The 26,832-nt window shown below is 37.4% G+C and overlaps 1 protein-coding gene and 1 long non-coding RNA gene across 2 annotated transcripts in view; one reads left to right on the top strand and one right to left on the bottom strand.

Annotated features, from left to right (window-relative positions):
• The window catches only part of PID1 (phosphotyrosine interaction domain containing 1), a 253,765-nt gene that overhangs the window by 194,544 nt on the left and 32,389 nt on the right, over positions 1-26,832 (top strand). The gene's annotated exons all lie outside the window — the stretch shown is intronic.
• On the bottom strand, positions 163-25,013 carry LOC119625282 (uncharacterized). Its single transcript, XR_005241411.2, has 6 exons — positions 24,906-25,013; positions 19,213-19,348; positions 19,008-19,068; positions 18,089-18,147; positions 2,904-2,955; positions 163-262 (listed from the first exon to the last, which is right to left on the bottom strand). It is a non-coding gene; the product is annotated as an uncharacterized lncRNA (long non-coding RNA).

Raw genomic sequence — 26,832 nt, 5'->3', positions numbered from 1 at the left:
TCTGCTTATCACAGAAGGTGGGAGAGAATAAATACCAGATTTATGATACAGGCATGTTTGTTTGTTTTTAACTCACTGGTGGTGGTATGCCTTTCTCCATGCAACATTATATCTTCTTTTTGGCATCATAGTCCATGTTGGAGCCTCGTCCTCTTCCAGAGTCTGAAGGAGGCTCTGAATCATTGATAAACTTGAGCAGTTACTCCGAGTGTCATGGTCTCATCTCAAGAATACCTGATCTTGACTCTGTGGCAGCTCTGGGCTTGAAAATATAATTTTGAGACATATTAAAGAATACTGAGGTTTTATGCACATTTTCTGTTAGGTTAAGGTTATAATTTGTGTTTCACTCACTTGACTTAAGTGTTGTTGAGATTAAACAGTTTCTCTGAAAAGCCAGCTGGAAGAACTAGACTGAGAATGCTTCATGATACAGTTTGCTCTTATTGAACTCCCCTGACTTTGAGAATTCTATGGTACTTTTCTGAGCTATTTGGCAAATTCTTCTGCTTTTAGCTGTACTTCCCAGTAAATGGTAACATGCATCATATTCTGTAAGTACTATTACCTTTTGTTTGTCCAGCATTTAACTCTTTGTGGCATGCATCTTGGCTTCCCTTGCTGACATAAACACCTTTAATGGAAGGAACTAAAGCAGCTTTATAAAGTAGAAAGTCATATTTTGTAATTCAGAACAAGGAAGCTTAGGGCATCTCATATTGCACCTTCTCTTTGCTCCAGTGGTTTCATCATGCTGCTGCCAAATGGTTCTTCTAAAATGCCATCTGCATCAGCATACCGTTCCTCTCCCAAGCCCTTCAATGGCTCTCTGCTGGCTGCTAAATCAGCTTGAAGCATCCTGGCCAAATTTATTTCTCCCTTCATTAAAGCTTCTGCTACAGACAGGTTCCATCTCAATATTTTTCTCTCGAGTCTTATTTTTGAACCTACTATGTACCTAAGCACTGTACATTCTATGTTGTACTATAATTATGTCTTTACATATTTGGTCTTCCCTGCAAGACTCCAAGCTTCTTAAGCATAGTAATCATGTGTTAACTACCTTGATAACTTTGGGATCTAGTCGAGGTCTGCTGTGTGATAAGTTTTCAGAAAACGATGGTTAAATTTATTTGAATGTATGTATCAACAGTGTAAACCTAAATAGTAAAGAAGGAGAGGCTCTCTAAAAGAAAATGATATTTATTCAGGGGTAGGCATTGCAATGCGAATATGTGTAACATAGTAAACTAGTAAACTATGTATGTATTCAGGGAGGTGAAGGAAAGCAAAGGCTTTTAGAGAAAAAATGAGAAGGATTACGTTATTGTTTGAGATAATTATCCTTGGCTACTAGCATCCAGCAGTAACAAGGGTGGCTCCAGTTTGAGGCTGGACAGGAAGGTACTGGGAAAAATGTCCTCGCAGAAGTGTTTTGTTTAAGGTTGAGATGGCTTTTGTGTGACGCTGTGTTTTCTACTGAGTCTTTTATGATAGTTCTTGTTATCAGGCATTCGTGCATGAGAACTCTCTCATGGCCTTCCCTAACTCTCTTTGTTAGAGGTTTTTTTGTTTGTTTTAAACATATGTGACTGCATTTTAATTTGGACAAAGTTAACAACAGTTTATTTAGTAAATATTTATTGAGTCACTACTGTGTTCCTGCACTGTGCTAATGACTGAAAGATGCAAGATGAATAGGATGTGACTTCTGCCCTTGAGGAAATCCTGGGTTCCTAGAGAAAGACATACATTAAATTATCCTGTGATCTGAACTCTAATTGGTGTATATATGAGGGTCGAGTACAGAATTTAGAGCACCTAATTCCACCTAGGCGGGTAGGAAAAGGCTAGGGTAAGTATCTTGGAGGAGGTGACATGTGGTCTGTGTCTTAGTGTGAGGGGTCATTCACAAAGTTAGTCAGGAAGCTAGGATGGGTGTTGGAGAGCCATGCCCAGGAGAGAATGCAGGATGCTCACAAGCACAGAGGTGTGGAAGGGTGTGTTGACTCAGGGAAAGGTACCTGATTGGTTAGGCCCTCAGTATTGGGGTGAAAATGAGGCTATAAAGGTAGGTAGAAGCCGGATTACAAAAAGCCTCAAGTGCCTTGAACTTTGTCCAGAACACAGTGAACAGCCATAAGTTTCAAAGAAGGAACCTGAGGAGATTTGTATTATATTTTTGTTTGTTGATTCTTTCACATGAACCATGGAAGACAAGTTTTACCCTTGTCTCCTCCTGGCCAGGCAGCCGCTGAGGTGCTCACAGGTCATGCCTTGGGCGGGTGGACTGGAGGACCGGGAGGCAGGAGAGGCCCCACCTCACCTCTCCCCTCCCCTGTTGCTGGACTGCAGCTGTCTTGCTGCCTCTGACCAGCAGAGTCCTAGGCGAGCCTCCCTCTTGGGCCCACTTCACAGCTTCCATGCTAGTGCTCCATGCCCATCTCCTTCCTCCCCTGCTATGGCTTCAACCTCACTGCCCTCCTCCAGATACCTGAGATTGTTTCTGCTTAAACATCTCCTTTTTCCTATAGTACAGTGGGGGCACAATAATTACTGGATAGATTCAGCCCCTTGGTCCCAGGCTCTGCTCTTTTAACTTTGGATTTAACTGATGCTTGACAGAACACAGAGAAAGATTGGTCTCATCTTACATCTTTCTATGCCACTATTTATCTCCTCTAATGGAACAACTTGAGATGCTAAAAACCCAATTCTTGAAATTACAGGACAGAAAAGAACATGTAGTACTTTACTTCCCTGGCACGTCTTGAGTGCCATAGACACTTAATAGTGGCTCATGCCTCAATGGAGAACTGGGGAAACAAATTATAGAAACCAAAATGGAACTAGAGAGGATAGGAAGACAGCTAGTATAGCAGCTTAAGGAAAGGAACTCAAACCTTTTTAGAGATTTCCCATCTTTGATTCCTCAGAGGATATATTCTTGACAAACTGCAAAATGATTTAATAGATATATTATTTTTAAATTAAAAAATAAAAATATCTTCAAGTCTTTGAAGTCCTGTTGAATTAGGATAAGTAGACACAATGTATAAATATTTTGAATAAAACAAACCATATAGCAGTCATGGCAAACAAAGGATGTCCCAAAGAGGCTTTTTTAGAGTTAAAATACAATTTCCTGGCCAGTCCTCTTCCCCCCCACTTAGACTCATGCTCATCCTGGTCTTTGATGAGTAAATTTGCTTTGGTTTCTGGTTTATAATAACTTGACAAAAAGAGAAGTAGGTCTTTTAAATAACCTACTTTTTGATTTTTTTTCAATGTATTTCCTCCCTTTTTATTTTAAATTGTTGTTTCCACAGGCACTTGATATTATGCACTGTTCTACTTTGGAAACATAGCATCACTTGTTTTGCTTAAGCAATGTTATAAAACAATTTTATCTAAACTACACTTACTTCAGCATTCTTTTCCATTTTCCTCATTATTGTCTGAAAATTTTTTTTTTCTTTGAGAAGCAGCTGAGGAGCTAGAGTAAAAATTTATTATAACCTGGATGCTATACATATCTAATTTGACAACCAGCCAACAGGATGAATTTTCAAGTTTCACCTCCCAATAAAAACTTAGGTTCAGTATCACCACATTTAATATTATGTAAATAGCAACCATGTGATTGAATCTAGATCTATTTTGCCTCTAAAAATCATGGCATTTGTAATGATCTTAGAATATGTACCACTATCTGTTATCTTAATGTTGAATCTACAATGTATCTCTAACATTAGACTTCAAAGGCAAACTCTAAGGCTCTTTGGGTAACTGGTTGCACTCAGCGTGGTACTCTGTATCTAGTAAGCACTCAGGAATACTGCTTAGAGGAATTCATCAGAGAATTTTCCTAGAGTTGCATATGTATATTTCTTGGTTACAACAGAGAAGCATCTAATTTGAGGAAGAAAAAGATTTGTATGAGAATTCTCCAGAGAAGTGAATTAACAGGATAGCTAGCTAGCTAACTAACTATATAGATAGAGATTTATTATGAGGAATTGGCTCATGTGATTATGGAGGCTAGAAAGTCTCCAGATGTGCTCTCTGCTGGAAAACCAATGATATAGTTTCAGTATAATTCCAAAGGTCTTAGAGCCAGGGGAGCCAATGGTGTACATCCAGGTCAAAGTCTGAAGACCCAAGAACTAGGCTAATGTCCATGGACAGGAGAAGATTGGGTGTCCTAGCTCGAGCAGAAAGCAAATTTGCCATTTCTCTTCCTCTTTGTTCTCTTTAGACCCCCAATCGATTATATGATGTCCATCCACATTGCAGTGAGAAATCTATTTTACAAAGACCACAAATTCAAATGCTAGTGTCTTCTGGAAACACCATCATGAATATACCCAGAAATAGTGTTTTAGCACAATCTGGGCATCCTTTAGCCCATTCAAGCTAACACACACAATTAATCATCACAGGATTAATATATATTTTGGACATAGAAAATAGGAGGATACACCTAATAACAAGGGAAAGTAAGTGTTAGATATATCATCTGGGATCCAGGGCTGGGACCTAAAGGAGAGGGATATATGCATTAGAGATCTACATTTGTGAATAAACAGTGCAAACATCTTAAAAGTCATGAGATGATGAATTATTTGAGAAGGAACTTTGATATGACAAAGAAATATGCAAGATGATGAAGAAAAAGCAGGATTCAGCCACAGAGAACACTCACAGTGGGAAGGCAAGTAGGAAATATGGCAGAACAGGAGAGAATGTTCTGAGACAGTGGGAAGTAAGATGAAGATGATGTCATCTGTGAAACAAAAACAAGAAAGCAAATCAATAAATGTATTCCATCACATAAATAGAACCAATGATAAAAACCACATGATTATCTCAATAGATGCAGAAAGGCCTTCGATAAAATTCAACCCCACTTCATGCTAAAAACACTCAATAAACTAGGCATCGATGGAACATATCTCAAAATAATAAGAGCTGTTTATGACAAACCCACAGCTAATATCATACTGAAGGGGCAAAGCTGGAAGCATTCCCTTTGAAAACTGGCACAAGACGAGGATACTCTGTCTCACTACTCCTATTCAACATAGCTTTGGAAGTTCTGGCCAGGGCAATCAGGCAAGAGAGAGAAACAAAGGGTATTCAAATAGGAAGAGAGGAAGTCACATTATCTCTGTTTGCAGATGACATGATTGTATATTTAGAAAACCCCATTGTCTCAGCTGAAAAGCTCCTTAAGCTGTTAGGCAACTTCAGCAAAGCCTCAGGATACAAAATCAATGTGCAAAAATCACAAACTTTCCTATACACCAATAATAGACAAACAGAGAGCCAAATCATGAGCAAACTCCCATTCAGAATTGCTACAAAGAGAATAAAATACCTAGGAATACAACTTACAAGGGATGTGAAGGACCTCTTCAAGGAGAACTACAAATCACTGCTTAAGGACATAAGAGAGGACACAAACAAATGGAAAAACTTTCCATGCTCATGCTCATTCATATTCATGGATAGGAAGAATCAATATCATGGAAATGGTCATACTGCCCAAAATAATTTATAGATTCAATGCTATTCCCATCAAGCTGCCATTGACTTTCTTCACGGAATTAGAAAAAACTGTTTTAAATTTCACATGAAACCAAAAAAGAGCCTGTATAGGACAATCCTAAGCAAAAAGAACAAAGCTGGAGGCATCACGCTACCTGACTTCAAACTATACTATAAGGCTACAGTAGCCAAAATGGCATGGTACTGGTACCAAAACAGATATATAGACCAATGGAACAGAACAGAGACCTCAGAAATAACACTGCACATCCACAACCATCTGATCTTTGACAAACCTTACAAAAACAAGCAATGGGGAAATGATTACCTATTTAATACATGGTGTTTTGGAAACTGGCTAGCCATATGCAGAAAACTGAAACTGGACCCCTTCCTTACACCTTGTACAAAAATTAACTCAAGATGGATTAAAGATGTAAATGTAAGACCTAAAACCATAAAAACCCTTGAAGAAAACCTAGGCAATACCATTTAGGACATAGGCCTGGGCAAAGACTTCATAACTAAAACATCAAAAGCAATTGCAACACAAGCCAAAATTGACTAATGGAATCTAATTAAACTACAGAGTTTCTGCACAGCAAAAGAAACTATCATCAGAGTGAACAGGCAACCTACAGAGTTGGAGAAGATTTTTGCAATCTGTCCATCTGACAAAGGGCTAATATCCAGAACCTACCAGGAACTTAAATTTGCATGAAAAATACAACCCCATCAAAAAGTTGGCAAAGGATATGAACAGACACTTTTCAAAAGAAGACATGCAGCCAACAGACATGAAAAAGAACTCATCATCACTGGTCATTAGAGACATGCAAATCAAAACCACAATGAGATACCATCTCACGCCAGTTAGAATGGCAATCATTAAAAAAGTCAGGAAACAACAGATGCTGGAGAGGATGTGGAGAAATAGCAATGCTTTTACACTGTTGATGAGAGTGTAAATTAGTTCAACCATTGTGGAAGACAGTGTGGTGATTCTTCGAGAATCTAGAAGTAGAAATACCATTCGACTCAGCAATCCCATTACTGGTTGTATACCCAAAGGGTTATATATCATTCTATTATAAAGACACATGCACACGTATGTTTATTGCAGTACTATTCACAATAGCAAAGACTTGGAACCAACCCAAATGCCCATCAATGTTAGGCTGGTTAAAGAAAATGTGGCACATATATACCATGGAATATACTATGCAGCCATAAAAGAGAGTGAGTTCATGTCCTTTGCAGGGACATGGATGAAGCTGGAAGCCATCATTCTCAGCAAACTAATATAGGAACAGGAAAGCAAACACCACATGTTCTCACTCATAAGTGAGAGTTGACCAATGAGAACATACGGGCACAGGGAGGGAAACATCACACACCGGGGCCTGTTGGAGGGGTGGGAGGCAATGGGAGGGATATCATTAGGAGAAATACCTAATGTAGATGATGAGTTGATAGGTGCAGCAAACCACCATGGCACATGTATACCTGTGTAACAAAACTGCATGTTCTGCACCAGAACTTAAAGTATAATTTTTAAAAAAAAGTAAAAAAAAAAAAAAAAAAAAAGAACAAAAAAGAGTTTCACAAAGGGCAGCAGGATGGTCCATAAATGCAAAATTGTCTTGGAATTTGACAGTGGGGAAGTGATTGAGGACTGGGGAGAAGATTCAGAGGATTCTGGAATAGACAGCACAACTGTAAGATTAGGAAGAGATTGGGTGTTGAGGAAAGAGACCAGAGGTTCTCAAAATTTACTTAAGAATCATCTTGAAAACTTGTTAAAAATATAGATTCCTTGGCCCTACCCCAGGAAACTTTAATCCAGAAGGTCTGGTATGGACTAATGAATTAACACTTTTAACCAATTTTTCCTTCTGATTCTGAATCATAGGTAGTCTGTAGACCACCTTTTGATAAGTAGTATGGCATAGACAACCAGTGTATCCTGCTGCTTCTGGAAGTGAATCAGGGAAAGGAAAGTAAGAGACAAAGTGGTGAGTGGAAGCAGTAGTAAGGTGGTGTGAAGATCCAGCCACGACCCTAAAGAAGAGATTCTGATTTAAAAACAAAGAGGAAAGGACCAGTGGTATTGGAACACAGCAAGATACCAAGGAGAGAAGGCACAAGTGTGAGACCAGTATCCTTACAGTACTTCTCAGGAAGAAAGGAAGAGCATAGCAGTTAGATTAATCTTTAGTGAGAGTTGGGGACCCAGCTTAATTGACAATGAATGGAGGAAAACATCAGAGAAAGTGTGGCAGATGGTGACTGATTTCCCTGTGATTGTTGTGTTTGTGACCTTGCTCTGTGTAGAGCAGCATTTAGTCCCCCTCATTTGTACATTTGCATGGTTATGTGGCTATCTTGATTGCAAACATGATTCAAGTCACTTTTTAGAGTTTCACTGAGTTTATGGAGTTTACTTTAAAATCCAAACATATAAAGTTGTGGAGTTTTTTGTTTTGTTTGTCTTGGTTTGTTTTTTTTTTCTATAAAAGTAGTCAGTCAGTGTTCACTGATATGTGGTGGGCATGACAGATGCGCCAGGCTTTTGTGAAAAATATGAAAGTGACTAAAAATTATGCATACCAGTATATTTTATTAGAATACTAATGTAGATAAAATCTCTCAATGCATATACAGATGGTCCTCAACTTACAATGGTTTGACTTATGATTTTTTTACTTTAACATGATGCAGAAGTGATAAGCATTCAGTAGAAATACATACTTTGAATTTTGAATTTTGACCTTTTCCTGGGGTAGCATTATGTATTATGATTCTCGTACATGAAATATTCAATACTTTATTTATAAAATAGGCTTTATGTTAGATTCTTTTGCCCACTGTGTGGACAAAGAACTAATTTTAAAAATACAGGTGTTCTGAGCACATTTATGGTAGGCTAGGTTATGATGTTTGGTAGGTTAAGTGTGTTAAATGCATTTTTTTACTTAATGATATTTTTCACCTTATGGTGGGTTGATAGAAACACAACCCCATTGTAAGTCAAGGAGCCCTGTATATTACGTAACTACAAATTCTACACTTTTAGTTACATGGAGAGAAAAAATATATAATATTGGTTGAACTAGTTTTGTCCCCACTTTTTAAAAATTTTCTCAATAGTAAGCTCAAATCACCTTGAAATCTGAAATATATTTTGCCATCAGTTTATAGGTCGTTGATCATTTAAAGGACATAAAGTATTCTGTCATAATTTATTTATGTAGTTTATGATTGAAATTATATTTCTGAAATCTATTTGATATTTGAGACGTATTTTAGACTAGGCTAATTAACTCAATTCTACCTTAACTACTTAAATATAGACCAGTGTCTTTTAACACTTAGGATTTATTTAGGCACACCTAACTGAAGAATTATGAAGAATCATGAGATTTTATTTAATGAATAAAAGTATTATCATCTCCTAAGATCATTATTTCCTTGCATAAGTGTATATTAGTTTTACTAATTAAGAATACTACATTTAAAATCATTACTAAAATCCCCTATGTATTTTGATGTTGCTTTAGTTGACTCATTCTTCCTTCCTTCTCTCTCTTCTCTTTTCCTCATTTCTGTTTGTCTCCATTTTAAATCCATCTTATTGTTGCGGCTGCATCTTTCTTTTGTTATTATCATTTTTTTAAGTAATGTTTATTTCTTGAAGCATATTTTGCTCTGGATTTTTGGGGACAGTTCTCTTTCCCAGAAAAGCTAGAGGAGTGGGTATCTGTTGACAGAAATCAAATATCTTAAACATCATTAACGGAACAGATTGTGGCATTTGTTGAAGCTTCTTGTGCTGTCTTCATAAACAGGTTTACCATCTGACTTGCCATTTTACGAGCCCTGTAAAACCTAAATGTAAATCTGACAGGTTGTCAGTCTGTAAGCCGATGATTTATGCTTTAATGATTTCTATTTTGAGGGAGTTTTACAAGAATACATTTAATTTGGATGATGCAGGGAGGTAAGTATGGCCCCAGGATGGGAAAGCATACCATTTCTCACAATTGTGTGGAAATGACATTGTTTATGTGTATTTATACATACTGATTTCCCTGGACCATTTTGCAGCCTCTAAAATAAGAAAGTAAAGTTCATTTTAATAGAAACTTATTTTGTTTCAGGTCTATTCCCAGTAGCCAAAATCTTTGAGAACCTAAATGCCCTGACTTTCTTCATAATTGCCCTAAATGATAAAAATGTATTCATCAACTTGGGGCAAGTTGTATTAACTTAATTTTAGTTAAATTCAATAAAGGTTTGTTTGGATCTGTCATAATGTTTACTGATTTATTTAAAAAGTAATTATTTCTTTAAAAAGAAATTATAGTTCTGTTGTACTCTGTGATGTCTGTACTTCCTACTGAATATTTACCTGCTAACCTACCTTGTAAATCCCCCAAAATACATGGGGGATAGGGTTAGTTCTGTTGAAGACAGGAGAGTATTGATTATGTGAGAAGAGATGTTTTCTCCCAACTCCTCCAGAAGCATAGAGCCTGGCAATTCATGCAACCACACCTTAATGCTCCTCTCATTTTTTGGTAAAGCTTAGTTTTCACAATAAATTGTCTTTCAAGCGATTACCTGTAGCTAGTTGGTCAAACCCTAGCTTAAAAATGGCAGCAATTACCCAGTTTGTGAGGATAACCTCATTTTAAGCCCTACAGTTTGTAATCACCTTAGTTAGAGTAGGTTTGTTCATCTTGCAACACTGGGGTGATGGAGAGATTGTTTTCAAGCTTGGCTTCCAATTTCACAAGCACTCTAACACCTTCTAGAAGTTCTTATTTTCTCAGAAGATCTTTTTGCACCCTGTTATGATCTTTCCCGCTGATTAAACTCCTTTCTGGGTGTTCATGGGGGCATGTAAAGCCTATATCAAATTCGATGAGTACCTTGGCTTTGAAAACAGCAAAGCACAACTGCCAAATACATAACAATACATGTTTTTAATACAGCAACTTTAAAGGAAAGCCACAGCTAAAACCATCACTGAAAATAAAAATCTACCACTAGATTTGGACAAACTATTTTTTTATTTTTTATTTATTATTATTATTTTTTTGAGATGGAGTCTCTGTTGCTTAGGCTGGAGTGCTGTGGTGAGATCTTAGCTCACTGCAACCTCCACCTCCTTGGTTCAAACGATTCTCCTGCCTCAGCCTCCTTAGTAACTGGGACTACAGGCACACACCACTATGCCCAACTAATTTTTGTATATTTCACTAGAGACGGGATTTCACCATATTGGACAGGCTGGTCTCGAACTCCGGGCCTTCTGATTCACCTGTCTCAGCCTCCCAAAGTGCTGGGATTACAGGCCTGAGCCACCACGCCTGGCCTATAGTTTTATACAGTTAACATACCTCCTGATATTGACATTATGATAACAAAATTTGTTAGATATTTTAAAACTCCTATTGCCAACTAATTATTCATTATTTTCTCTTAGTTGATTATTGTTTATTATTATTTTAGGAGTCTAGAAAAATGTCTGGTTCATATTGAAACAGTGAATTATCTTATTTGGTTCAGATTGATGGACTATATCATAGTGTTCCTTTGAAAATGCAAATTTTGCTGACAAGAGGAGAACATATTCATTGTTTTACAGATTTGTATATGATCCCATGGGTACTCAAAACTGTAGAATGATACAGGGCCATTGAGAATATAAAATAAGAAAATTTCTATATTATGTCTGTTACTTAAATTTCTTTTATAAGGATGGCACAGAAAATGATTTCCATTCTATGAGAAAATATGTTTAGAAATAAAACAAAGATTTCTATTTCAAAAGAGCCAATACAGATAGAATGAGTCACTGTTTATTTTTCACCATAACATCTTTTATGTCATAGATTTCAGTGGTTTCAAAAACATGGTTATGATGATAAACTAGGAAATGCTGAAGCTTATCTTTTACAGTGGGCTTTCCTCAAGAGATTATTCTCTTCTAACTATATTATTTCAAAGGTAGAGTTAAAATTTTATCCTGGAGTTTTAATTACACCAAATAGAACTTCACATGCACGAATCCATGTGTGGCAGAAAGATGATAAAACAGAGCATTGTTACTTATATATTGAAGATGTCATGGACTGGCCAGCTGGGCGCCATCTGTTTTGTTTCCCCCATTTGTAAAATGGGATAATAACAGTATCTACCTCATAAGATTGTTATGAAATGACATAATGCACGCAGAGTCCTTAACAGAGTGCTTGATGCTTAGCAAGCGCTCTGAGAATATTCAACAGTAACCACACCAAAGGCATTAGCAACGACCTCAACAACACCTGGACAAAGAAAAATTCTCTTGCTTGAAGCAAGTGTGGTAAAATTACTTAAACGTTATGTTACTTTGAGGAGTATGAGGTGATACCACGGACTGTGGCGGGGGGAGTCGTAACTTCTCTTAGAGTCCGTTTAGAGTCAGACCCTCTGGAAGCTCATGGATGAAACTTTTCAACTCAACGATGTCTCTGGTCTGACTTTTTTTCCTAAAATTATAGTGAAAATACATTGAAAGAACATAATATTCTACTCTTCGTCAGTATCAAGTAACGTTTATTTGCTTAAAAAAGAACCAAAAAATTAAATATTAATATACACATGTACTTTCCTTTATGGGATATAGTCTAAATATATAGGTAGATTTCTAAAAATGAAAACATGTGAAGCATGTACTAGTGAGCTGCAGTTGGATTGTTTTAGGAGGTTTGTAGATACTGGTAATGAAGAATCTGACACCGGTTCTCGATGTTTGATATTCATAACTTTTAAGTCTTCTGCCCACATCTGGGTAAGCTGGTAAGAAAGCCGTGGTAGTTTCTCCCTCGTGCCAGTGGAAAGCCACACAGGGAATTCTCATCCTCATCCCACCCTCTAATCATTATTTTAAAACTCCAGCCTAGGTTCCTTGTCTTGCTCTCTCAAGCCACTTCTGTACCTGCCTTTGATGTCTGCCCTGCTCCCCCAGAAGGCCTCATTATGGGAATCATAAACATGTTCATGCCTTCTTGGTATGAGGGTGCAGGGAGGCATTGTCATTCTCAACACTGGAACCAAATTTTGGGTGGACGTCCATCTTCTTCCTTCAGAGGGGCCACAAAATTACTGGATATGAGTTTATGATCCGAGCTTCTTAGCTACATCTTGTGTGTTGTTTGTATGTTCTAAATATTGTCAGAAGAAAAATAATAAGCAATTTCTTACTTCCTCTATGAATCATATTGAGCCCTTTACATGGGTTATCTCATTTAATCCCCTCAACAGCCATTGATACAGGGATTCTTATTGTCCCATTTTCAATGCTGAAACTAAGGCAAAGAAAGATTCAGTAGCAGTCTTAATGTCACATAACTAGTAAGTGGCCACTTAGGATTTGAGCCCAGGCAGCATGGCTTCAATGCCTCCCCCTTCATATAAACCTACTATACAATTTTTACGAACTACTTTATGGGAACAGTCATCCTTGCATTTCCTGTTTTCAGCTCTCACATATTTAGAAAAGATTATCGTGCATATCTAAAGCTCTCTGCATATTGTGGTCTCCAGCAAATCCTATCTAACTGAGAGCAGGGCTGGCTTCTTTGGCTTGTTTTCTTCAAAGCAAGCACTGGTCTGACTCCTAGCAGGTGACCAATAAATGCTTCTAAAAGTAAAATACTATGCAGATGTTCAGATATAAATGCTTTCTGTCTTCTATTTTCTTCCCCCTCTTGACTTGTTTTGTCAACCTGTTGATTTGTGCTTGTGTGTGAAATGTGGGTCTTGAAAAGTCAATTTGAATAATAGAGGACTTTTTAAGAAAGTACACATTTAAAGGAAAATAGTGTTTCTTTGATAAAGAGGTAATGATATCTTAGTGCTTAGCACTTCTCTGCTAGCTTGTCATACAGGCTGATTGGATTACACCTGTTTGTACATGTACCTACTTTTCCCATTCAGGTGTTGACGCCCAAGAGTACAAAACCAGCATCTTACTGAATTCTGTATCCTCTCCTCCGCTGCTCTAACAGAAGCCTTAACATATGGGGTATTTCTCAATATATGTTGGCTAAGTTATTAAATATTGCTCAACTAAGTCTAAAATGTATACATTGTGCCTTGGAGAAATAGCCACCAAATACCTTCTTGTTGTATTTGCTTTGTGCTTATCAACTGTGGTCCTTGCAGTGTGGTAGGACTGTTTTCTCCATTGCCTGAAGTCCCATAGATGGTAAGTTCTGGCCCTGTGACTCATCTCCAGCCGTCAACCTCACACCAACAGAACAGGCATACCTTCCACTGTGCCTGGCGTCTCTCTGCCTTACTGTCTAAGGTTCAAATCTTGGAACCTAAAACTCACTAAGCCTTGGGAGTGATATTTTTTAATGTCCTCAGCTGAGTTTATTACAAATTGACCTGATAATCATTGACCCTACTTGCTCCCTCATCTCACACAAAGAAAAAAACCTCATTAAAGAAAGGAAAGAAATTTTGATTATTATTATTATTGAGGAGAGATAAAATTTTAAAAACTCTTCTTCAGACTGGAGGTAGAGATGGTTAAGAAAAGAAAGATATTCTTCCTTAAAGAGAGAAAGGACAGAAGACACTGGGCCGCAGGGCAGAATTCGTAGGCACTCTGAGAGAGAGAGAGGGATTGGGCAAAGGACTGCCTGCACCACATTGTGGGAAGTGTTTACACCCAGTGGTCAGTGGTTGGTCCTGGGTTGGAAATGCCAGTTTTTACTAAAAATAGCGGACCCTCTGTGGGCAGGTGACTTAACCTCTGTGGGTGTGTTTCTCTTCATCTACAAAACAGACACTCATTCTTACCTACAGGGTTGTGAGGAGAAAATTGGATACCCTTGCTTTCTACAATCTGAACTCTGTCAGCTGCTTCACCATTAGAAGAAGTTCCTGCGTCTGTGGAACATAATTGCTCTCATCCGCTCCATGCTGACAACATGGGGACTAGCACAGTCTTCAGTTCCAAACTCACTTTTAACCTCAAGGCAGTCAGAAGGCTCTGCTACTAACCTTTCCCCGCAAATGGAAGGGCAATGAATGTACTCACTCTATCCAAATACCTGTAACTGACAAAATAACGTAGTGGAAAGGAACCTTGACACCCTGATTGAATTACTTGTCAATTTTCATAAGGTGTGCTTGTTTCCCAGAGGAAATCCTTTTTTGTTGAAGACAAACTGCGGTATTCATTACACCTGCACAGTCCACTTTTGTAAGACATTTTGGGTTTTGCCAAGAGACAACCTGATAAATAAAAGTGGGAGGTAGAGACAAACCTCACAAGCCAAGTGTAAAAGAGAAGCCTGAAAGCCAGCAAGTATCTGGCACTGTGGAGACTTTCCCAACACACCAGGCCTCCCTGAGTCACACTGAGTCCACCCCAGAAGTCCCCTCGAGCACAGCTCCCCTCTCAATGCCAGGGCAGTGGGTAGTTTGGTTCTACAATTGTTCGTTAAATGGAGCTCATTGCAGTTGGCAGCTTCACAGCTGACCGAAGTCCAAACCCTGGCATCCAAGTTTTCCAGTCAAATATGAGAGAAAAGCAGCTAGATAGAGACTGTCCATAGAAGGTACTGAGTGCAGACAAGGGCAGACTGTGGCCCTGGAAGTTACATGAGCATAGAGAACGGAGACCCCTTGGAGATTTCAAGGAAAGCTTTGGAACTGACTTTTGCTCTAAAGGATGAATAGAGAGACCTCGCCCTGCCCCATTGCACACAATGCGCAAGGCTGCTCCATTAGCTGGCATAGCATGATCAGAGGCCAAGATGACAGGACAGAGCACCGTGGGGCCCAGCAGGTGGGAGAGCACCACAGAGCTTCTTGTGTGAGGTCACATCTTGGAGGGAAGATGGATGCAGGCTATGGATGGGCTAAGGAAGGTCTTATTTGCCATGCTGGGGAATATAGACATCATCCTATGGGGGGAAGCATGTTAGATCTCTCTCAATGGCGACTTCATGGAAGATTGGTAATGGGCAGGGCAGAGGGGTATGAAAGGAGGCAGGGAGACCAGTGACCAGTTAGAAAAGCATGGCGATCCTCCAAAGGGATGGGCATTGGGGGCCTTTGGTGGGGCTATGGGGGTAAAGAGAATTGTATAAGCTGCAATGGAGGGAAGTCAGTGGCCTCAATTTCACATAAGAAGGACATCTGAGTATAAACTTCACATTCCCCCCATCCTCTCCCTTCCTTATCTGTATCTGCCACATCATATATAATCCTTTCAGGCTTTTCATAAGCCTATCATTCTTGTAATGATTTTATACTAAGAAATTGAATTATTTAAGAGTAATATGGTTTGGCTGTGTGTCCCCACCCAAATCTCACCTTGTGATAAGCCCCACATGTCAAGGGCAAGACCAGGTGGAGATAATTTAATCATGGGGGCAGTTACTCCCATGCTGTTCTCATGATAGTAAGTGAGATCTCATGAGAGCTAATGGTTTTATTAGGAGATTTTTTCCCTTTTTGCTCGGCACTTCTCCTTCCTGCTCCAATGAGAAGAAGAACATATTTGCTTTCCTTTCTGCCATTTTTGTAAGTTTCCTGAGGCCTCCCTATCTCTGCAGAACTGTGAACCAATTAAACCTCTTCCTTTACAAATTACCCAGTCTTGAGTACTTTTTCATAGCAGTGTGAGAACAGACTAATATAATAATGACATATATTTTAAAATTTGGTTATAATCAGTTCCTATGGAGTTAGAAAAAACCTATAGAGAGGTTTGTGGGTATTAATGAACCTCATATGAGTGGATCGGCCAAATCACACTTGGTATGAACACAGTGATTTTCCTGCTGGCTTGCTGTCATGAAACCTTAGCCATTTGATTATTTAATGGAGGGGGATTACAGCTTAATATCCAGAACGGAGTCTTCAGCAGGCATATGCTATGTCCTCAAAATAGAAACTTGCTCTTTTTTTTAAACATCTGTCTCTGAGGGACCAGAGGATCAGGGGTGGAAAATTCTGAGTATTTTCAAATCCAGCCCAAGCATCATCACACTTTGTAAAAACAACTCAGCATAATGAAGAAGTCATGGTGCCTCTGACTTCATCCAGGATATGGAAGCTGTTGTTATATTCCCAGTTTTTGCATATATAAAAATTAGAATGGTTTTCAAAAAGTGATTATTTTAAGTTCTTGGCTAGCTCCTGCACATCCTTCAAATTTCAACACATGTGTTACCTCCTCTGAGTGGCTTCCTTTGACTCCTCTAATCCCACTGAAATACCGCCCCTCTTGTCACATATTTGGCAATTTGTATTGGAATTGCCTGTCATCTGTCTTCCTGACTAGACTGTGAGGTCTTTGAAGAGAGTGACTGTTTAGTTTTTGTGCTTTCATCACCTAGAACAGTGCCTGGTGTAGAGTAAGCATTAGGTAAATGAATGGATAGAATCTTGGATTCTACCGTATGCCAGCTCCTATTGTGCTCATTTTGACAATTTAGTTCTGTTTGGTTGGTTGGTTTTTTTTTTTTTTTGCTTGTTTTTTGTTTTTGTTTTTGTTTTTTTCCTTTTTTTGTGTGTGCCTGTGGCTTAAAACATAGTTCTGTATGCTTGTTGCCTTTCAACAGCAATTGTGTTAGAAGTAGAAAGGTTGTTGGTGAATCACCTGACTTTCCTGGGATTACATAAAGAAGTATAAATTACACTATTTCCATACTTATGAAATGTTTTACTTGGGGGTATACGTTTACAGCAACAGTTCACTGTCAAGCATACAAATTACTTTCATCCACTACTGGCAAATCCGTTTGACCCTGGAGTAGAACCTTCGAAAATGTGTTGCAATAGACTATGCGGTGGTCAAGATGGTAGCTGCAGTTGGCTGCATTTTTCACGCAGGTTCATGCCTTACATAAATCTCTGAATTTCAACCTTGCTGTTCTTTTTGTAAGTCACGAAAGACCCATTTGTAGCTTTAGTTTAAAAAAATACAATGAAAAAACTTTTCTTAAGAGGAAATAATGACCTCAATAAACTTTGAACGAGCTCCCTTATGGTTTTAATTCTTTACATTTGAAAGTTGATGTGCTCGTGTGTGTCTGTGTGTGTGTGCATGTGGGTGTATTTGTACTTTACTTTGATGTGAGAGTGTAAAGTGAGAAGCATTTAAGAAATTGTAATATAAATGGAATTAATATTCCATATGACAGCAAATACTTCCAACATACAGTGAAGCCAACAGTTTCTACTTTTCACTAAATCTTTCTGCAGGATCTAATTGGTCACAACAGTGGGAGAAATAGTCACTAGCATTGCTTATAACGTATGTTATATCTACTCTACTTTGGAGAAGGAACCTTTTTCCTGCCCCACCTAAAAACTAGGCAAGAACATAATAGTATTTCTCAAAGGAAGGCAGCTATAGAATCCTGGATTTTGGCTGGCAGTCAAAAGAAGAGTTTCCTTCAGGAACTCAAATGAATAGTTTAAAGTGAAAGCAAAGTTTCTGAAAGTCCTGGGTACTTACCATTCAGCCAAGGTCTTTCTTGCCAAGCACCTTGAGAATGTGCTGTTCATCTGTGCAAGCTGTTAAAGTAAGAAGCAAAGTATCAATGTGGGGCCAGTGATTGGCATCTGGTTATCACTCTCTTGAGCCTGCCTCACTTAAAAGGCTACTCCAGGCTCATTAAATTTCACAGTTTTCATAGCCACCATCTGTTCGCTGCAAGGAATTGCCATACCATTCCATGACTCCAGCATATTTTCCATTATGCTGGCTTTATATAGTCTACATTTATGGGCTGTCTTTGGCATCAGCATCCGAGACAAGTAGGTTTCATTTCTCCTTAATTATGCTTTTACTCGAGGGTTTTAGTTTAAAGATTCCAGTATGATCATGGTCCACGACTTCCTCAAACTTCTCTTTATCAAAGGGAAAATGGCTGCACTTCAAATAATTTTAAGTCATTACAGTAGTGGGCAGTTGCAGTGTGGCTCTTCAAAAACACAAACAAATATGCTTTTTTGCCTTCTAGTGTGATATTTTTTGATCAAAAATTGGATAATTTATGAATTCAATGAATTAATCCTTGGGAAAATTACTTATGTTTTGAGGAAGTCAAAAGAAAGTTCAATGCTTACTGCTGTTCAAAAATTTTCTTGAAAAACAATAATTTATATGCAGCTCAGACCATTTTCCTAAACTTTATGGCCGATACACAAACTCATCTCATCCAAAACTTAATTCATCATTTTTCTTCCTAAATGGTTCTTTCTTCTGTGAGTGGCCCTACTACCCACTCAGTCAAATCCCCACCACCATGATCAGGCCTATTCAGTCAGTCATGAACCTGCTCAGTTTTACTTCCCATCACTTTCTTTTGTTCCTGGCTTTCTATTTTGTACCATCATCCTCTTTCACTGTAACTACTGCAATAGCCTCTTACCTTGCTTCTCTGCCTCCAATCTCCCTGATCCATTCACCTCATTGCATTCAGAAGGATATTCCTGAAAATAAAAGATCTGTGCATGTTATTTTCCTTCTTGAAACACTGGAATGGCTGAACAATTAGGATTGCAGTGTAAAGTATAAGTTTCTACATGTGACTTACACACTCATGTTTCTTCTCCAGCCTCAACATTTTCTCTTACCCTTTTCAGTTCTTTAGACTTTAGCTTTGAATGTTTTCCCCCAGGATGATTCTCTGATCTCCTGAGTCTGAGTCTGGAGCTCTCTGAGGCCCTGGGCACTCATTGCTTCCCCTAACATAGGACCTAACAAAAAAAGCTTTAAAAAGAGACAAAGAAGGTTATTATATTATGATAAAGGGATCAATTGAAGAATATATAACAATTGTAAATATATATGCACCTAACATCAAATCACATAAATATATAAAGTTATTTTTGATACATCTAAAGGGTGCTGTAGAATGCAATACAATAATAGTAGGGGACTTCAGCACTCCACTTTTAGCAATGGATAGATTGTCCAGGCAGAAAATCATTAGGGAAACAGTGGATTTTAATAACATTTTAGATCAAATGGACCTAACAGATATTTATAGAATACTCCATTTAATAGCAGCAGATTACACTTTCTTCTCTAGCACACATGAAATATTCTCCTGGATAGATCATATGTTAGGCCACAAAACAAGTTTCAACAAATTTAAGAAGATTAAAATAATATCAGGTAACTGTTTGGACCATAATGGAATGAAACTAGAAATCATTAACAGGAAGAATTTTGGAGAATTCCCAAATACAAATAAATTGAACAACATGCTCCTTAGTAACCAATGGGTCAAATAAGAAAGTTAAAAAGAAATTTAAAAAATATCTTGAGACAAATGAAATCGGAAACACGACATACCAAAACATGTGGGAAATAACAAAAGAATTCTGAGAGGGAAATTTTATAGAAATAAATGCCTACATCAAAAAAGAAAAATGATCTCAAATAAACAACCTAACATTATACTTCAGGGAACTAGAACAAGAAGAACAAACTAAGCCCAAAATCAATAGAAGGACAGAAATAATGAAGATAAGAGCAGAAATAAATGTAATAGATACTAGACAGACAATAGTAAAGGTCAGTGAAGCTACAAGTTTGGTTCTTTCAAAAGGTAAACAAAATCAATAAACCTTTAGCCAGACTAAGAAAAAAGAGAGAATACTCAAATAAATGAAATCAGAAACAGAAGAGGAGATGTTACAACAAATACCACTGAAATACAAAGCATCATAAAATACTACTAGGAACAAATTATTCACCAACAAATTGGATAACCTAGAAGAAAAGAATATATTCCTAGAATCTACCAAGATTGATTCAAGAAGAAAAAGAACATCTGAACAGACAAATAACAGGTAAGGAGACTGAATCAGTAATAAAGAAATTTCCTATCAAAGGAAAGCCCAGGACCAGACGACTTTGCTGCTGAATTCTACCAAACATTTGAAGAACTAATGCCAATATTTTTAAACCTCTTCCAAAACGCTGAAGAAGGAATACTTTCATACTCATTTAATGAAGCCAACATTAATCATCATCACCAAAATCACACAAGACCTATAAGAATAGTAAATAATGGATCAGTATCCCTGATGAAAACAGAGGCAAAAATCCTCAACAAAATAGTAGCAAATGGAATTCAACAGTGCATTAAAGGGATTGTTAATCATGATCAAGCAGGATTTATCCTTTGTATTCCTGGGATACAAGGACAGTTCAACATACACAAATCAATAAATGTTTTACAACATATTAACAAAATGAAGGACAAAAGCCGTAAGATCATCTTTGTAGATGCAGAAAAACCATTTGACAAAAAGCAACGTCCTTTTATGGTACAAACTCAACAAATTAGCCACAGAAGGAATGTACCTCAACATAATAAAGTCCATACGCAAAACACCCACAGTTAACATCGTATTCCACAGTGAAAATATGAAAGCTTTTTCTCTAAAATCAGGAATAAAACAATGATGGCCACTCCTACCATTTTTACTCAGCATAATACTGAAAGTTCTAACTAGAACAATTAGATAAAAATATATTTAAAACATTGAAATAGGAAAGGAAGAAGTGAAATTACCTCTGTTTTCTGATGACATGATCTTATATGTATAAAACCCTGACAATTCCACCAAAAAAACCTGTTACAACTGATAAATTAATTCAGTAAAGTTTCAGGATACAAAAATAGCACACAAAAATCAATAGTGTTTCTTTAGTAGTGAGCTGGCTGAAAAAGATATTAAGAAATCAATCCTATTCACAATATGTGTCCCAAAAAAAAAAAAACACACAAACCGGAGTAAATTTAACCAAAGAGATGAAAGATCTGTGTACTGAAAACTATAAAACACTGATGAAAGAAATTGTGAACAACATGAACACAAAGGTCTCTTGTGTTTATGAATTGGAACAATTAATATTATTAAAATCTCCATACTACCCAAAGTGATCTACAGAGTCAATACAATTTCTGTCCGAATTCTAATGTCATTTTTTTCAAGGAAATAGAAAATATAATCCTAAAATTCATATGGAACCATAAAACACCCCAAATAGCCAAAGCAATCTTGAGCAAAAAGAACAAAACTGGATACATCACACTATCTGACTTCAGAATCTATTACAAAGTTGTAGTAATCAAAACAGCATGGTACTGGCATAAAAAGAGATACATTGGCTAGTGGAACAAAATAAACATCCTAGAAATTAACCCACCAATTTAGAGTCAGTTTTTTTTGTTTTTTTTTTTTTTGTTTTTTTTGTTTTTTGATGAAGATGCCAAGAACACACAATGGAGAAAGGCAATCTTTTCAATAAATGCTCTTGGGAAAACTGGTTCTCCACATGCAGAAGAATGAAATTGGACCCTTATTGCACATCATATACAAAAATTAATTCAATATTGATTAAAGACTTAAGAGAAAGGCCTGAAACTATAAAACTACTATAAGAAAGCATAAAGGAAAAGTTCTATGACATTTGTCTGGGCAAAGATTTCTTGGATATGACCCTAAAAACAGAGGCAATAAAAGCAAAAAATAAATATGATTGCATCAATATGGCCTCGGCACATCTAGGGAAACAATCAGTAGAATGAAGTGGCAACCCACAGACTGGAAGAAAATATTTGCAAACCATATATCAGACAAGAGGCTATAATCCAAAATTTATAAAGAATTCAAACAACCCAATAATAAGAAACAAATTACCTAATCAAAAAATGGACAAGTGACTTAAATAGATATTTCTCTAAAGAAAACATACAAATGGCCAACAGATGAGTTATCACTCATCACTAATCATCAGGGAAATGCATATTAAAACCACAGTGAGATATAACCTGGTAAAATGGCTATTTAAAAAAAGATAAATGATAAGAAGTGCTGGCGAGGGTATGGAGAAAAGGGAAATCTTGTACACGGTTGGTGGGAATATAAATTAATATAGCTATTATGGAAGACTGTATGGAGGTGCCTCAGAAGGCTAATGTTAGAATGACCATATGATCCAGAAATCCCTCTACTTGGTATAGAACCAGAGGAGTTGGAATCAGTATGCTAAATAGATATCTGTGATCTCATACTCATTGCAGCATTATTCACAATAGTCAAGATACAGAGCTAACCTACTTGTCCATCATCAGATGAATGGATAAAGAGAATGTGTTATATATGCACAATGGAATACTATTCAGCCTTTAAGAAGAAAGCAGTCCAGTCATTTGCAGCAACATGGATGAATCTGAAGAACATTATGTGCGGTGCTATAAGCCAGGCATAGAAAGACAAATACTGTATGATGTCATCCATATGTAGAATCGAAAAGAGTTAATCTCATAGAATTAGAGAGTAGAATGGGAGTTATTAGAGGCTTGAGAAGGGAGACAGGGAATGGCGAGATGTTCATCAAAGGGCACCACGTTTTAGTTAAACAAGAAGAATAAGCTTTAGTGATCTATTGCACAGAATGGCGACTATAATAAATAATTCACTGTGTATTTCAAAATGGCTAAAAAAGTAAACTTTAAATATTTTCGCCAACAAAAATATGTAGCTTGGTGATGGATTTGTGAATAAGCTTGATTTAATCATTGCAGAATATAAATATATATAACAACATCATTGTGTACCCCATAAATATATATAATTATTTGTCAATTAATAATCAAATATAAATACATAAATAAAAGTGGACTGATGGGAAAAACAGGACCTGAGAAACTGATTGTAAGTGTTGTTTTTACCTCTGCATCGTCCCCATCCACACAAGCTCTATAGGACCAGGGACTCTGTTCCCTGTCGTATCCCTAGCACCTAGCATGCTGGCACGTGGTCTGTGCTCTGTAATTATTTATTGAGTGAAAGAATGTTCACTTTTGGGGGATATCACAAGGTGAGGTAAAAATGTCATTCAACAGATTTTGCAATTGGTTTATCAAATTATATTTGCTAGAATTCTCATGAGAAGTAATCACGTCATGGCACTTACATAATAAACTTGCTAGCTGAGACCATTTGATTTAATGTAGTGTACAGTTTCGAACTCCTGTATCATAGCTGGGTGGAAAGCACCCTAAACTTAGATTCAGAAAATTTTGGATTCAAGCCATGGTGGTATCCCTTAGACTGAGGAACTGGATAAGTCAGTTTACTTTTCTGATACTGAGTTTTTCCTCTGTTAAATGGAGTTGATAATGACACTGAAATATACACATGAGGTTATATGTGAAAACACCTAACCTTGTGTCTAGCACATAATAGGTATTCAGTGATGCTTTCATGTATTGCCACAAGTGAGCGCTGAGATATACTGATGTTTTATATTGGTCAAGATGCTTTTGGTTTTTTGTTTGTTTGTTTGTTTGTTTTTTTATGAATTCAAGTCACTGTGTGGGACATAATTTACCAATCCTAATTTTGTGTGCTCACTTCTACTTTAAAAATGCATAATACAACTTTAAGTAACTCAGCCACACACATGCCCATTTCCATCAATTCTATTCTGTTTCTCATCCACTGCCTCACGTCTCATCCATTTCGTTCTTTGTATTTTATCCTGTAGAAAACACTCAGGGATAGGGATAACTCTGTCTCTAAGTTAGCTTGAGTTTTTCGTTTTGTTTGTTTTATTTTGAGCTCAAGATTCTTGAAATAACTTCAAATTTATATTTGCAAAACTTATATTGACACGTAAGAAACACATTAATGTTCTTCCCCTAAAAGGTAATTTCACATTTATCTCCTTTTTGAAGTATTATCACACTTTTCTTTGAACTGCCTCACTTTGCACAGACTTCTGAAGCTCTCTAAGTCTTTTAAGATGTAGTTTTGGAGTTTTTTTTCTCTGTAAGCATATTTAATGGTTGACAAATATATCTCAAGGACATGATGCAATCAGTGGTAGGGAAAAAATAGATTCTGTCTTTGCCCTCACGGAACTCACTTTTGTTTTCAAATTATTACTCTCAATTTAATTAACGTAATGAATGGGATTGAAGGCACATTTATTGACTTAGCATTCCTATCAAGTTTCTTTGAAAGTGCAGTGACACTGAGGTTGAAAAAAAATGAGATGCTGGCCAAGAGCTGTAGTTTTAAAATACCTTGCTTCTCTGCCTCCAATCTCCCCAATCCATTCAACTCATTGCATGAGCTGTAGTTTTAAAATACATACTCAAGAGAACCGCTGAGAGAGTTACAGAATGTATGATGCATGCCAGCTGGGGCGGCTGTCATATGGGCATCTTCATGGGGTATAACCAGTTCACACATTTGAACCTTCATGTAGCCAGAAGAGAACCCTGTGTCTCTACACTTACCTGAGGTGAAACCGGCATCCGTGCTGCAGGGTACCTTCTCTGCTGGAAAACCAACAGCTGGGACAAGACACCAAAACAAACAGAGGAAGACCATTGGAAAGTTCCTGCTGTGAACTCATCTCTTCTCTCCTTTTCAGAATGTGGTATTTTCCATTAAAGAAATAGAACAAACTGAAAACTGTCAGTAAAAATGCTGGATGTGTTTTTATTGATTTTCTAAGCAGACTTCCAGTAACAGTTCATTGCATATTCATCCTGGGATGATGCAATGTAGAGTAGGATTAAGAAGTAACTCTTTAGTATTCGGGTGTCCATGGAGAAGCAGCCCCTTGCAAGTCATAAAAATAATATTTACTCTGGCTTCTCTTCTATCTAGGGGACACAGCCATTCACCATAGCACAACTGACCTTATGAATTGTATCCTGCCTTGTAGAAAGAAAGGTTCTGCATTTCTAATTGCTTTTTAATTCCTTTGTAAACATTTAGGTCAGCCCAGTATCATTGTCCCATTTCTGACACCTATCGAATACTGATTTTAAGTATCTTCTTCTGTTCCTGTCTGGCTTTTAGGAATGTGGAGGTAGCATGCTGTGTCCATTCTCTTTGCAATCATGTAGTTTTCAGAAGAGAATTATTCTTGGGTATGTAATCTCAAATGCCTTGTCAACATCTCCCTGGAAAGTTGAAACAAAAACCCACGCTGATAATCCTTAAAGCTAATCAATTCTACCAACTCGCACAATCTGCAATATTATTTTAATTAGGCTCTCCTATGTTGGTGATATTTCTGATACATTATGTAGGTATTTTACTTGCTAAGTTCTTATTTTTTTCATAATTTTAGTTACCACAGTGTCAAAAATTTTCTCACTCAGTTTCAATTCTGTTTGCAGTGTTTATCTTTATTTTGATAAGGCAAAATGAAGTACCTTGTTTGCAGTTGCAGAAAGAAGAAAAATTAGTTGGTTTGTTGTTGTTGTTGTTTGTTTGTTTGTTTTTTGAGACGGAGTCTGACCCTGTTGCTCAGGCTGGGGTGCAATGGCATGATCTCTGCCCACTACAACCTCCGCCTCCTGGGTTCAAGCAACTCTCTGGCCTCCAAGTGACTCTCCCACCTCAGCCCCCTGAGTAGCTGGGATTACAGGCACCCACCGTCATGCCCGGCTAATTTTTGTATTTTTGTAGAGATAAGGTTTCGCCATGTTGGCCAGGCTGGGTTTGAACTCCTGACCTCAAGTGATCTGCCCTCCTTGGCCTCCCAAAGTGCTGGGATTACAGACATGAGCCACTGGGCCTGGCCAGTAGTTTGTTTTTAACTTTTATGTTCTTCTAGGTTGTTGTGGATGTTTTGTTTGTTGTTTCTTATAGTAGTGATATTCAACACATCTTGAGGTCAGCAAAAATAATCATTTCTGTCTGTTATGATAAAGTGGCTTATATTACTTTCTTTTTGGAACATTTACAATCCTAGAAAAATAGTATGTCAAGTAAAGCTGACAATCCTTTGTTGGAATACGTTGTCTCTTCTAGCTACATAAGGACCAGGTGATCCTGCCTCTCTTTTCTGCACTTCAGGGCATGAAAAATCAGGAAATATGAATCTCTAATATTACAGTGTGTTAGAGGATGAACCACTAGGGACACTGAGGTAGAATTATTTTAATCATACTGGCAATGCCCTTTATTACCCTGGAAATTGATTTTAGCAAGAAATGTGTGAACACCTTTTGATGATCAGATTGCTTGGTGGTTGCATTGTAGGGGCGGGGGGGGTGGGGAACCAAATCAGGTGAAAGGGCTATAGTCAAAGAGAAATATATTTTTAAATTTTTATTTATTTATATTCTGGGTTGTAGTCAAAGAGAAATATGTTTTTAAAAAATTTTTTTGAAAGAGATTCATTTATACTACACTATGCTGAGGCCT

This window comes from Chlorocebus sabaeus, chromosome 10 (genome assembly GCF_047675955.1).
Source record: "Chlorocebus sabaeus isolate Y175 chromosome 10, mChlSab1.0.hap1, whole genome shotgun sequence".
Taxonomy (NCBI): domain Eukaryota; kingdom Metazoa; phylum Chordata; class Mammalia; order Primates; family Cercopithecidae; genus Chlorocebus; species Chlorocebus sabaeus.
The sequence above is the reverse complement of the archived record's forward strand: the minus strand, read 5'-3'. Positions and strand labels throughout refer to the sequence as shown.